This window comes from Vombatus ursinus, unplaced genomic scaffold, assembly GCF_900497805.2.
Source record: "Vombatus ursinus unplaced genomic scaffold, bare-nosed wombat genome assembly UNPS02014177.1, whole genome shotgun sequence".
In the NCBI taxonomy this organism is placed as follows: Eukaryota; Metazoa; Chordata; class Mammalia; order Diprotodontia; family Vombatidae; genus Vombatus; species Vombatus ursinus.
The window spans coordinates 959,571-971,785 of NW_020953955.1; the positions used below are offsets into that span (position 1 = coordinate 959,571).

At 37.7% G+C, this 12,215-nt stretch overlaps 1 pseudogene; it reads left to right on the top strand.

Annotated features, from left to right (window-relative positions):
• Window positions 1-10,318: 10,318 nt before the first annotated feature.
• LOC114041672 lies at window positions 10,319-11,301 on the top strand (annotated as a pseudogene).
• The last annotated feature ends 914 nt before the right edge of the window (window positions 11,302-12,215 follow it).

The window sequence follows — 12,215 nt, forward strand, 5'->3', positions numbered from 1 at the left end:
GGGAATGGTGGTGGTGTGTTGTTGATGAACTTGTATAGGAAAACAATCCACTTTTAATTTCATCAACCTTAGGTTTTTTTTTGCAATCCTATCTATTTGTTTTATGCACTACCAGATTTGTCCTTCAATCACTTTTAAATGTATCCTTTTGCAGTATGGACCCTTTGCTCCCAGTTTTGTCCTTTTGGGCCCAAAGCAATTCTAATTCCTTATCTGGTCCAGTTCTCACATTTTATAGATGAGGAAACTGGAGGATGCCTTGCTCCTCCAGCAAAAGACAATCATAGAGATGAAAGAGGCTTGAGAGGCTGTACTTGGTGAATGATCCTATATACACCCTCTACTTGAAATGGTCATTCATCCTCTGCCGGAAGACCTACAGTAATGAGGAATGAACTGTCACCTGAGACAGTCGATTCCACTTCAGAAATGCTCCAGTTCTTAGGAAATCTTTCCTTATGTGGAATCAAATAAGCCTTTCTTCCATTTCTCCAACCTCACATTGTGAACCCATTATTCATCCCACAGATATATAGTAAAATGTGGGTTCTTTCCAAACCAGGCTGAACTGTGGTGGAGATGGATACCCCCTCAGTCTATCTGGAGTCACAGGTCTTTTTCTGATCCTTCAGTGAATTCACTGGGACCCTTTGAAAGCACTGGGGCAGATTGTAGCCTCTCCATACTATCTCATCCTATGTTGTTTTCATTTATGTCTTTCTATAAACCATACATAAAGTATCACCTCTACAATGGACTAGAAGCTTTTCTGGGTACCAGTATCACACTTGGGCTTTCCATTCATAGCTCTTACCACAACATCATTGAGAAATAGCTATATTTTAAAGAGAATAGCTACATTTTACAAACAAAATGAGATTGCTTCTATAGACTAACCAAGTGATTAATAATAAGGTAAGTACTTTAATTTTATTCATGAAATAGATATATTTGGAACTGAGAAACATACCAAAGTGTTACTTTTAAAATTTGTCATCTACAGTTTTAACTTTTTCTTTAATGCTGGATTAATACTCTCTGGATCAGAGTATAAATTTGGGAACTTTGCATTAATTTATTTTACCTACTCAATTAAAGAAATATCCACCCACTATTCAAGTTTCAGAAGAAAAATTTTGTTATAAAATGAATTTGCTTTATCCTCATTATTATCACTAAGAAAAAGTCAATGTATTATTTAGCTCAAACACTCTCCAAAGTACTTTGGCATGGAAAAGACAGCATAGTTCATAGTAATGTAGAAGTGGCTTATCCAATGCTCTTATCATCACACAATTTTGTAAAGAACCTTCATTTTTAATGACCCCTCCAACTGATTACTCTTAAAACAACTTGGAAAAAGTATGTTGCTTTTATTGATGTATCTTGATCAGCATTGCATGTTAATTATGAAGGAGGCAGTGTGTTAAAATTGTATGAGAGGTCATGCAGTAAGCTAGTGCTTGTAGAACTGCTTTTAATTTTGATATCTATTGAGCACCAGTAGTATAGAATCCAATGCAATCCTCCCAAATTATATAATTTTCATGGAAATCCCAACAGAATTGTTGAAAATTTCTTTGAATGTGTCATTCTATCAATGCATGTACAAAATTATGTTTGCCATGATGTAGATTTCCTCAACATATTGGACATATCTAATCAATTAGCATCTTAAACTATATCTGTTCCTTCATCCACTTGTAGTGCAAATGTGAGAAGATCAATTTCTCGATTAGTTTATTGAAAAAGTATGTAGACATACAGGAAATACTTTTTACTCTATTATCTGTAAATTGAAAAATTAGAAGGTCCTTTGCAAATGATTCAATGATCATCCTGACTATATTCAATAGTTGCTAGTAGTATGAATGTTTTTCTCATTGAAAGAATTATTTTATACTTAGCAATTTCATAAAACACCTTACATAATGCAAGCAAAAATGATACTGCATATATGATTTTGGGAAAAGTATGTTTTTGCTTACTCTAAACATTTAATTTTGCTTAAAAATTTATTTTTCTAATATATTTTTGCATGTGTTCTTTCCAGATTTCATCTCAGTTTATTAGGTTTCATGTTTTCTATGGATAACATATCCATAAAACCAAACACATTGGTTTTTTGCTTTCTTTCAATCATAGAACTGGTGAGCCCCAATGATAAATAGTCAGTTTCAGGATCTGGGCATTTTACTTCATTTTTCTATATTTTCTGTATATAAAGGGTTTCTATTGCTTTTGCTTACACTAGTTTCAGTGGATCTAGTAGATTTCTTCTTTAGAGTAATTTAGCTTTTTTTGTTACAGAGGAATAAAATTTCATTAAAAGTACATAATACAAAAAGAACACAGTTTGTTTTTAAATGCGGTTGTTAAAGATATCAAATAAGTATCTGGAGACCGTTATCTAGTTGTTTCATTTTTTTAAACAAAAGTTGTAGTTTTTATGGAAAGTAGATGATTTTGTTGTTTTTAGCAAGATGAATTTCACTGAGAAGCTGCATGGTGAAGGGATGGAGTGCTAAACTGAAAGTCATGAAAGCCTAAGCTCAAATCTTGCTTCATGATTGCTGCTGGCTGCATGACCCCAGTCAAGTCAATTAGCCTTTTTATACATCAGTTTCCTTATATGTGAAATGAGGGAGTTGGACTCAATTGACTGTAACATCCTTCCCAACTTGAAATCTATGATATCCTGAGAAATAAATTATATCAGTGTGATGACACTTCCATGCAAAGATTGTTCAAATTCAAGCATTCATTTTTCAATTTTTTTTACATTTTTATGTAAAATTTTAAGTTCTAAATTGTACCTCTCCCTCCTTCCCTACCCTCCCCCCTTCCTGAGATTATAAGCAATCAGATATAGGTTTTATGTGTACAATTCTGTGAAACATTTCCATATTAGTCATTTTGTACAAGAAGACTTAAACAAAAAAAGAAAGTGAAAAATAACCTGCTGCAGTCTGTATTCAAAAATATCAGTTCTTTCTCTGGAAGTGGATGGTATTCTTCATCATTAATCCTCTGGGATTGTCTTGGATCATTATATTGCTGAGAATAGCTAAGTCATTCACAGTTCTTCATCAAACAATATTGTTGTTACTGTGTATAATGTTCTCTTGGTTTTGTTCACTTCGCTATGCATTAGTTCATGTAGGTATTTCCAGGTTTTTCTAAACTCATCCTGTTTGTCATTTCTTATAACACAATAATATTCCGTTACAATATATACCACAATTTGTTCAGACATTGCCAAATTGATGGGCATCCCTTCAATGTCCAATTCTTAAGCCATCACAAAAAGAGCTGCTATAAATATTTTTTTTGTAAAAATAGGTCCTTCTCCCCTTTTATCTTTGGGATGCACACCTAACAGTGATGTTTCTAGATCCCAGGGCATGCACAGTTTTATAGCCATTTGGGCATAGTTCCAAATTGTTCTCCAGAATGGTTGGATCAGTTCACAACTTCACCAAAAGTGCATTAGTGCCCCAGTTTTCCCACATTCCCTCCAACATCCAACATTTTCCTTTTTTGTTGTGTTAGTTAATCTGATAGGTGTGTGGTGGTACCTCAGAGTTGTTTTAATTTTCATTTCTATAATCAGCAATAATTTATAGAATTTTTATATGACTGTGAATAGCTTTGATTTCTTCATCTGAAAACTGCCTGTTTATATCCTTTGACCATTTATCAATTGGGGGAATGATTTATATTTTTATAAATTTGACTCAGTTCTCTATATATTTGAGAACTGAAGTGTTTATCAGAGATATTCGTTGCAACCCCCACTCCCCAGTTTTTTGCTTTCCTCATAATTTTTGTTGCGTTGGTTTTGTTTGTGCAAAAACATTTTAACTTTATGTAATCAAAATGATCTCTTTTACATTTTGTAATGCTCTCTCTATTTTCTTTGGTCCTAAATTCTTTCATTGTTCACAAATCTGAGATAAATTATTCTGTACTCTCTTAATTTGCTTACAGCATCCCCCTTTATGTTTAAATCATGTATTCATTTTGACCTTATCCTGGTATATGGTGTGAGATGTTGGTCTATACCTAATTTCTGCCATACAGTTTTCAGTCTTCCCAACAATTTTTGTTAGATAATCAGTTTTTGTTGTAGAAGTTTGGATTGTTGGGTTTACCATATACTAGATTACTATGGTTATTTAATGTAATTTATACCTAACCTATTCTGCTGATCTACCACTCTTTTGCTTGGCCAGTACCAGATTGTTTTTTATAATTACTGCTTTATAATACAGTTTGAGGTCTAATATGGCTAGTCTACCTTTTTTCACATTTTTTCTGTTGACTCCCTTGATATTGTTCAGCTTTTGTTCTTCCAGACTAATTTTGTTATTATTGTTTCTAGCTCTATAAAATAATTTTTTGATAGTTTGATTGGTATGGGATTGAATAAATAAATTTAGGAAGAATAAATCATTTTTATTATATTATCTCAACCTACCCATGAGCAAATAACACTTTCCCAATTGTTTAGATCTGGCTTTATTTGAGTGAAAAATGTTTTACAGTTGTGTTCACATGGTTCCTGGGTTTGTCTTGGCAGATAGACTCCCAGGTATTTTATATTGTCTACAGGTATTTTAAATCAAAGCTCTCTTTCTATCTCTTGCTGCTAAACTGTTGGTGATATGTAAAAATGCTTATGATTTATGTGACTTTACTTTATATCCTGCCACTTTGCTAAAGTCATTAATAATTTCAAGTAATTTTTTAGTAGAACAAGTATTTATTACATACCTACTATGTGCCAGGTCCTATGCTAAGCACTTTACAGATATTATTTCATTTGATTCTCACAATAACCCTGATGGGAGGCTACATATTAGGCAGTAGCTAATATATAAGAATAAAAAAAATTAATCAAGCTTTTAAAATATTGTCTTCAGGGGAGATGCCCTGAAACCTATCTACTTTCTCCATTTCTCCACCACAGATTCCTTATTGTTACAAGATACCTCATTAGAAAATTAGCTCTAGGGGACCTAGTTAGATAATAATAACTCACATTTACTGGTGATTTAAAGTTTTAAAAAATTCTTTCCTTAAGGAGACCATGTGAGGAAGGTAGTGTAAGAGTTACTATCCCCATTTGACAGATGAGAAAATTGTGCTCCAAAAACTTAAGTAAGCTCTCCCTGGCACCATGTGTAATATTAGTGGTAAATAAAAAACTTTAGCGCAGGTCTTGGATAGAGCATAGACTTTCTGTCAGGAGAACCTAGGTTTGAATCTTACCAGTGACACTTATTAGCTGTAGGATTGGGAAAATTACTTAGCTTCTCTAACTCTCCATTTTCCTCATTTATAAAATGAAGGGCTTGAATATTATGGCTTTTATATTCCCTCTCAGCTCTAAATTTATGATTCTCTGACTCAATCTGCTATACTTTTCACTTCCCCATTCTATCTTCCTGAGGAAGCATTCTGAATTGAAATTGTAGAATTGAAAGAAAGCTGCTTTTGAAGGAGAGTCTTAAAGTTTGGTTCCTTAGGGGCTGATATCTAGCTCAGCTTTAGATTAATAAAGAATCATAGCCTGGACTGAGCTAATCCATTTTATCAGCATCTACATAGTTCTTCCCAGAGAAAAGACACAGAATACTTTTGAGAGGAATTATTTCTAAGGCCCCAGAGGACCACAATTTTACCATAAATCTGCAAAGATGGTTTTCAAATAAAAAATTATAATACATAAATAGGAGTTTATTGGCATAATGGATCGGTAGCTCCAGAATTCATTTTGAGGCATTATTTTAAAGTTGTTCAGAGGGGAATTTGGGAGAGCTCAGGTAAGTTCCTGCCTTTACTCTACCATTGTGGCTCTGTCCCCCAACAGTGGATGGAGCATTGAATACAGTGTCAGAGGATTTGAGTTCAAATCTGTGTTTTGCCATGTACTACTAGTTTGACCTTGGATGTATCATTTAACCTCTTTCTGACTCAGTTTCTTCATCTGTAAAATAAATAATAATTGAACTAGACGACCCCAGATGACTTATTCTGCCAGGTCTTAGTCTATGATCGAGAGATATTGTGGTACAGTAGAAAGAATGGTGGACTTGGAGTTGGATGACACAGTTTTTTTTTTTTTTTTTGGCTAGGCAATGGGGTTAAGTGAATTGCCCAGGGTCACACAGCTAGTAAGTGTTATATGTCTGAGGTCGGATTTGAACTCAGGTCCTCCTGAGTCCAGGGCCAGTGCTCTATCCACTGCACCACCTAGCTACACCATAGATTTTTTTAAAGACACAGTTTTGAATACTATATCTGTCCCTTACTACTTATGTGAACATGGGCAAGTAACTTTACCTTTCTGATATTCAGTTTCTTCATTGTTTAAGATGAGGGGCTTAGATCCAGTGACCTCTAGGGCTTCTTCCATTTTTAAATCTGTGATTCTTCAATTCAGTACTTCTCAGACTGTTACTAGAGAAACAAGTCCAAATCTGGGCTCAGTACCTGAAGACGTTACATTTGGAAAGCCTGGATTGATTAAGTAAGTTTGGAACAAGAGGAAATGAATTAAACTAAAACTTTAGAAAGTTGGCTGGATATGAAGAATGGTACCTTGCCAACATGGGTTTTTAAATATGGTACTAGAGAAGGATGGTCATGGGATTACCTCCTGTGCTCTTCATGCCTTCAGTAATTTACTGAGGTAGTGTGTTTTAATGTAAAGAACACTGAATGATTGGGTGTGAGCTATTCTGAACATATTTCCTTATCTGTGAAATGGGGGGTAATGAATTACTTGCAGGGTAGATGTGCCTTAGCCTCTCTGCTCAGATGTTATTCATCAGGACAGGCTGTCCTGATTGCATTGGTGGATTCAATGGTGCAAGCTCCTGTCTAGTAGGGCATTGGCAGCTCTTCCTTTCCCAGGGACCACAGAGTACTTCATAGCAGTAACTTGCTGCCACCAGATCCCCTGAGCCTTATGATTTCCCAAGATGTAGATTTCTTCCTCTCTTGCAGAGAGGAGGAGATAATGAATTCCTTGATGGGTTGTCCTTTGAATCTGAGGTTTGCTGCCTTTCTCCTGAAGATTGGGAGTCTATCTGTCATATTTCTCTGGGATTTAGTAACAAAGCTATAGACCCCAAGCCACTTGACAACAACTATCATGACAGGCAATTACAACACCCCTTTGGTCAACATCCAATAGAAACAGTCACTGCTACTAAGACTTTTACCTGGACTTTGGTGTAGACTCTGGTAGACTTTGTTCTACTTTCATGTAGACATATAGCTCTTTAATTCACAGAGAAGAAATCAATCCAACCAGTTGTCTGACTAAACAATTCAGTCAAAGTTGTTGATGAGTCACCTCATTGAGACATCGACTGAAATAATATTCATGAAAACTAATAGCCAGCTTTGGCCACCTTAGCCTGTAAACTTGTGGGAAATCTCTTCAGAATCTGGATTTCAGTAATTAAATGGAAAAGGGAGAATGGATAATTACATCTCTTGTGACTTCTACCCTCAACTTCTAATTCTCTATGTGACTGATCTCCTTGGATCATTGTGTCATTGAGAAGATCTGAGGAAATAAATGTAGTGTCTTACAAGGGGCCCATTCCAGCTGGAAGGAGCTTGAGAAAGTGCTATTTCCCAACACAGGTATTATAAATCCTTCATTGATGCCAGAGGGATCATAAAATGTGAGGGAGAGTCAATAACTTTGTATTTTTTATAGACGTTATGGATAATGTGTACATGAGGACACACTTGCATACATGTGTCTGTTCATTAGAATGCAAGTTCATTGTGAGTAGTGACTGTTTCCCCAGCACCTAGCACAGTGCCTGACTTCTAGTAGTCACTTAATAAATACTAGTTGGTTGAGTGTTTGATCATATGGTAGCTAGAGTTTCTGCAATAGAAAGTAGCGACATATTTCTTTTTTCTTTTTTTGGTGAGGCAATTGTAGTTAAATGACTTGCCCAGAGTCACACAGCTAGTGATTGTTATATGTCTGAGTCCAGATTTGAACTCAGGTCCTCCTGACTGCAGGGCTGGTGCTCTATCCACTGCACCACCTAGCTGCTCCCCCTTTTTTCCTCTTCCTTTTTTTTTTTGGCTAGGCAATAGAGGTAAGTGACTTGCCTAGAGTCACACTGCTAGTGTGACTGAGGCTGGATTTGAAGTCAGGTCCTCCAGAATCCAGGGCCAGTGCAATATCCACTGTGCCACCCAGCTGCCTGGTAGCAAACTATTTCTGAAGAAAATGATTTCAAATATTTTAGTGCATATATATAATTTCATCAATCTGGGTTATCCCCCATGGATCCAAGTCACACCTGATCCCCACCATAACAGATAATTTTTTAAGTTATTATGGCTGAAGAGACTCTTCACCTATACTGGCCAGCCTACTGGTGATGAACCAAGGTTGGTCCTTGGAAAATAGTCTGTTGCAAGGCTATAAGGCAAACCTCTGACAATTTGGTAGAATCTACCAGGCCCTATACTCTCTTGTAATTCCATAGTGAGAAATTAGAGTATTTAAAAAAAATTAATGAGTTTCCCACAGTTAACTGACTCTTCTAGTATTAGAATAACAAAGTTATTTTCTAACTTTTTGACCTTAATTTAAATTAACCAGACCTGAATTAGAAGTGAGTAGAGAGGGCTAAGGTTGCCATTGGGCCTAATTTGCTGAAGAGTAACCTGAAACCCAAATTGAATGCTTTGTCTAAGTTCACACAAAACTAGCGGAGAAAGTATGGGTACACCTTTCTGCCTTGGATGGTTGATATAACATCATAGGATGCATTGTAGACAGTGGTGAGGGCTGGAAAAAAAAGGCAATGGATTTGGTATTAGAAGGGGTAAAATGGAGCTTGGAACTATCCAAAAGGGTGCTTGAGATTCTGTCCAATGGCCCGTGGGGATATCTCAGTGTGTGTGTGTGTGTGTGTGTGTGTGTGTGTGTGTGTGTGTGTGTGAACAAGGATGGAACAGAAGTTAGTTAGTTACTCTTCACTATTGCTGTGGAGCAGGGAATATCCCAACATTTGTAATAGGGGTCATTTTAGCCTTGAGGCAGAAAGTGTAAGGACCAAAGAATACCATTGACATGGGAGAAGAGTGAGAAGATCAAGGAGGGGAGGATTTGAAGGTAGAACAAGGTACTGAATTCAGAAGTCAGTCAGTTAATAAATATTTATTAAGCACCTACTGTGTGCTAAAATCTATGCTAAGTGCTGGGGAAACAAGGAAGGCAAAATAAAATCATTGCTGTCAAGGGGCTCACCTCCTATGTAAACAGGCAGAATAATGAAGCCAATTGTATGTCTGTCTAGTAAGGAAGTGCTCAGTGTCTGTATCCTTTTAGAATCATGTAGAATCTTAGAGATGGAATGGATCTCAAATGTCATCTGATGCAATCTTTATCTGAACAGGGATCTCCTCTTAGCTAGTCTTCCAGCATTTGACTTAGAGAAAACTGGCAACGGGGCTCTCACTATTTCTCAAAGCAGTTATGGAGGATCATAATTCTTTGAACCTTTTTCTTAAAAGGCATTGAAATCTTACTCTCTTTGATTTCTATTCATTGTTCTTAGGATTGTCTTCTAGAGGAAAATAGATCCCCTCTCTCTCCAAATTCATGTGCTTTTATACTACACTATGAAACAAATGGCCAGCTCCTTTAATGTGCTCCATATTTTCCCTCTTGATTCCTTTCTGATTTTTCAGCTGAATGTCCTACTACTGGAACCAGTTTTCCAGACTGTCTTAGCCCTTTGGATTTTTGAACACTCAATATAAACTGGGGGTTGGGGGCTAGAGTATCAGGCCTGTAGTCAGGAAGACTTGAATTGAAATCCAGCTTCAGACAATAGCTGTTTGACCCTGGGGAAGTCACTTAACCTGTTTGTCTCAGAATCCTCATCTGTAAAATGAGGATAATAATAGCATTTACCTCTTAGAGTTGTTATGAAGGTCTAATGAAATAATAATTGTAAAGTGCTTAGCACAGTACCTGGCACATGGTAAGTGTACTATACATGTTAGTTGTTGTTGTTACAGTCTCATTGTCTGGTTTTGGTTTGCTCATTTCATGATTAACAACCTTTCTCTCTTTAGCCTTACTAACAATTACTCTTGCCTTCCCACACTCCATGCTAATGTTTTGGATGATCATAGATACCCTTTGACCCTGCCTAGAGTGAGATGAGATAATTATTCTTTTCATAAAGTGGCCCTTAACCCCTCATTGAGATTCCTTCACAGCATGATTGATTGTCATGGCATGCCAGATCCAGGGTCTTTAATGCTACTCTCTCCGTCACCCAATCAGGCAATGGTGGAATCAGTGGCTGGGCAGAATCATACCACTGTGACAGAGTTCATTCTCATTGGCTTCACAGACCATCCCAAGTTGGGAGTTATTCTCTTCCTGGTGTTTCTCAGTTTCTATCTCATCACCCTGCTGGGCAACATGGGCATGGTCCTGCTGATTTGCTTGGATTCCCGTCTTCACACCCCCATGTACTTCTTCCTGAGCCACCTCTCCCTCTTGGATGCCTGCTACTCTTCAGTCATCATTCCTCAGATCTTGGTCACGCTGGTTATTGGCAGGACGAGTGTCTCCTATAACTTTTGTGCTGCTCAGTTCTTCTTTTCCACAGTCTGTGCAGGCACGGAGTGTTTCCTGCTAGCAGTGATGGCCTATGACCGTTATGTTGCCATTAGTAGTCCTCTCCTGTACTCATCAGTCATGACCCCGGGCACCCGTTGGGGCTTGGTGGCAGGGGCCTATGGTGGTGGTTTATCAGGAGCTATCCTCCACACAGTCTGCACATTCACACTTTCCTTCTGTGGGCCCAACCAGATCAAATTCTTCTTCTGTGATCTGCCACCTCTGCTGGAGCTTTCATGCAGTGATAGCCCCACCAGTCAAATTCTGATTCTCTTCTATGGCAGCTTTGTGATTTTGGCCAATGCTCTAGTGATCCTGGTATCCTATTTGTTCATCATCAGGGCCATCCTGCATGTCAAGTCAGTTGGAGGCAGAGCCAAGACCTTCTCCACCTGTGCCTCCCACCTCACAGCTGTGTCTTCTTTGGGACCCTCACATTCATGTACATGTGCAGTGACTCCAATAAATCCCTGGAAGAGGACAAGGTTCTGTCTGTCTCCTATACAGTTGTCACCCCCATGCTGAACCCTTTCATCTACAGCCTGAGGAACAAGGAGATGAAAGCTGCCTTCAGAAAAGTCACCAATAGACTCAGGGTCTCCCAGGAGATGTAGTTCCGGGTGACTCATTATTCATCTTGACTGTATTCTCCTCCAAATAATGGAAATAATAATGGTTGACTTATAAATTCTTTTTTGACTTATACTCTATTAGGATCTGGGAGGGTTCATAGGGTTTAGAACTGGAAGGCACCTTAGAGATCATCTAGTCCCATTTGCGAAGGTAAGACAAGTTCCCTAAACTCAAGGAAATTACAGTTTAGCAGGGAAGAAATTAAGACAAATATACATGGTGTATTAATCTGAAAGGCCACTGAACTAGGAGGCAGGAGACCCAACTGTGCCGCTAACTTGCTGTGTGACTTGAGAAATGTCACTGCTCTTCTCTCGTCCTCAGTTCCCACCTCTATGAAATTGAAAGTTGAGCATGGGGATCCATAAGATCCCTTCCAGCTCTATTATTCAATAATTTTAAATACACAAATAACTGTAATACAAGATGAGAAGTGGTAAGTGTGTAAGAAAGGCACGTGCAAGCACAATTCACCAGAATAGCAGGCAGCAGGCAGCAGGGTGGTGCTCTATGTACAAAAGCTTACTAAATATTATTGGGGATAACATTTGCATGGCCCAATTCACTGAATTATTGTAGTTTATAAGCCTCAGATTGTATAAATGTTATGATAGAAAAAATGACTACTTTCATTATCATTATCTTCATATCATCCTTTCAAGTTGGGACTTATTTGACTCCACCCTGAAAGGCACTGTGGTGTAAAGAGTGTACTGGTACTATGTATTTTCGCACTAGGGAACACAACACAAGCCACACCAAAAGTACACCCTTAGGTGGACAGCAGGTGGGGGAGCAGTTGGCCTTAGCCCTTCAAGGGTTGGACTAATTATAAGGCATTCCTAATTATTCCTGTTATGTGCTGAGAATTAGAAATACTGTCAGCACCCTCCAG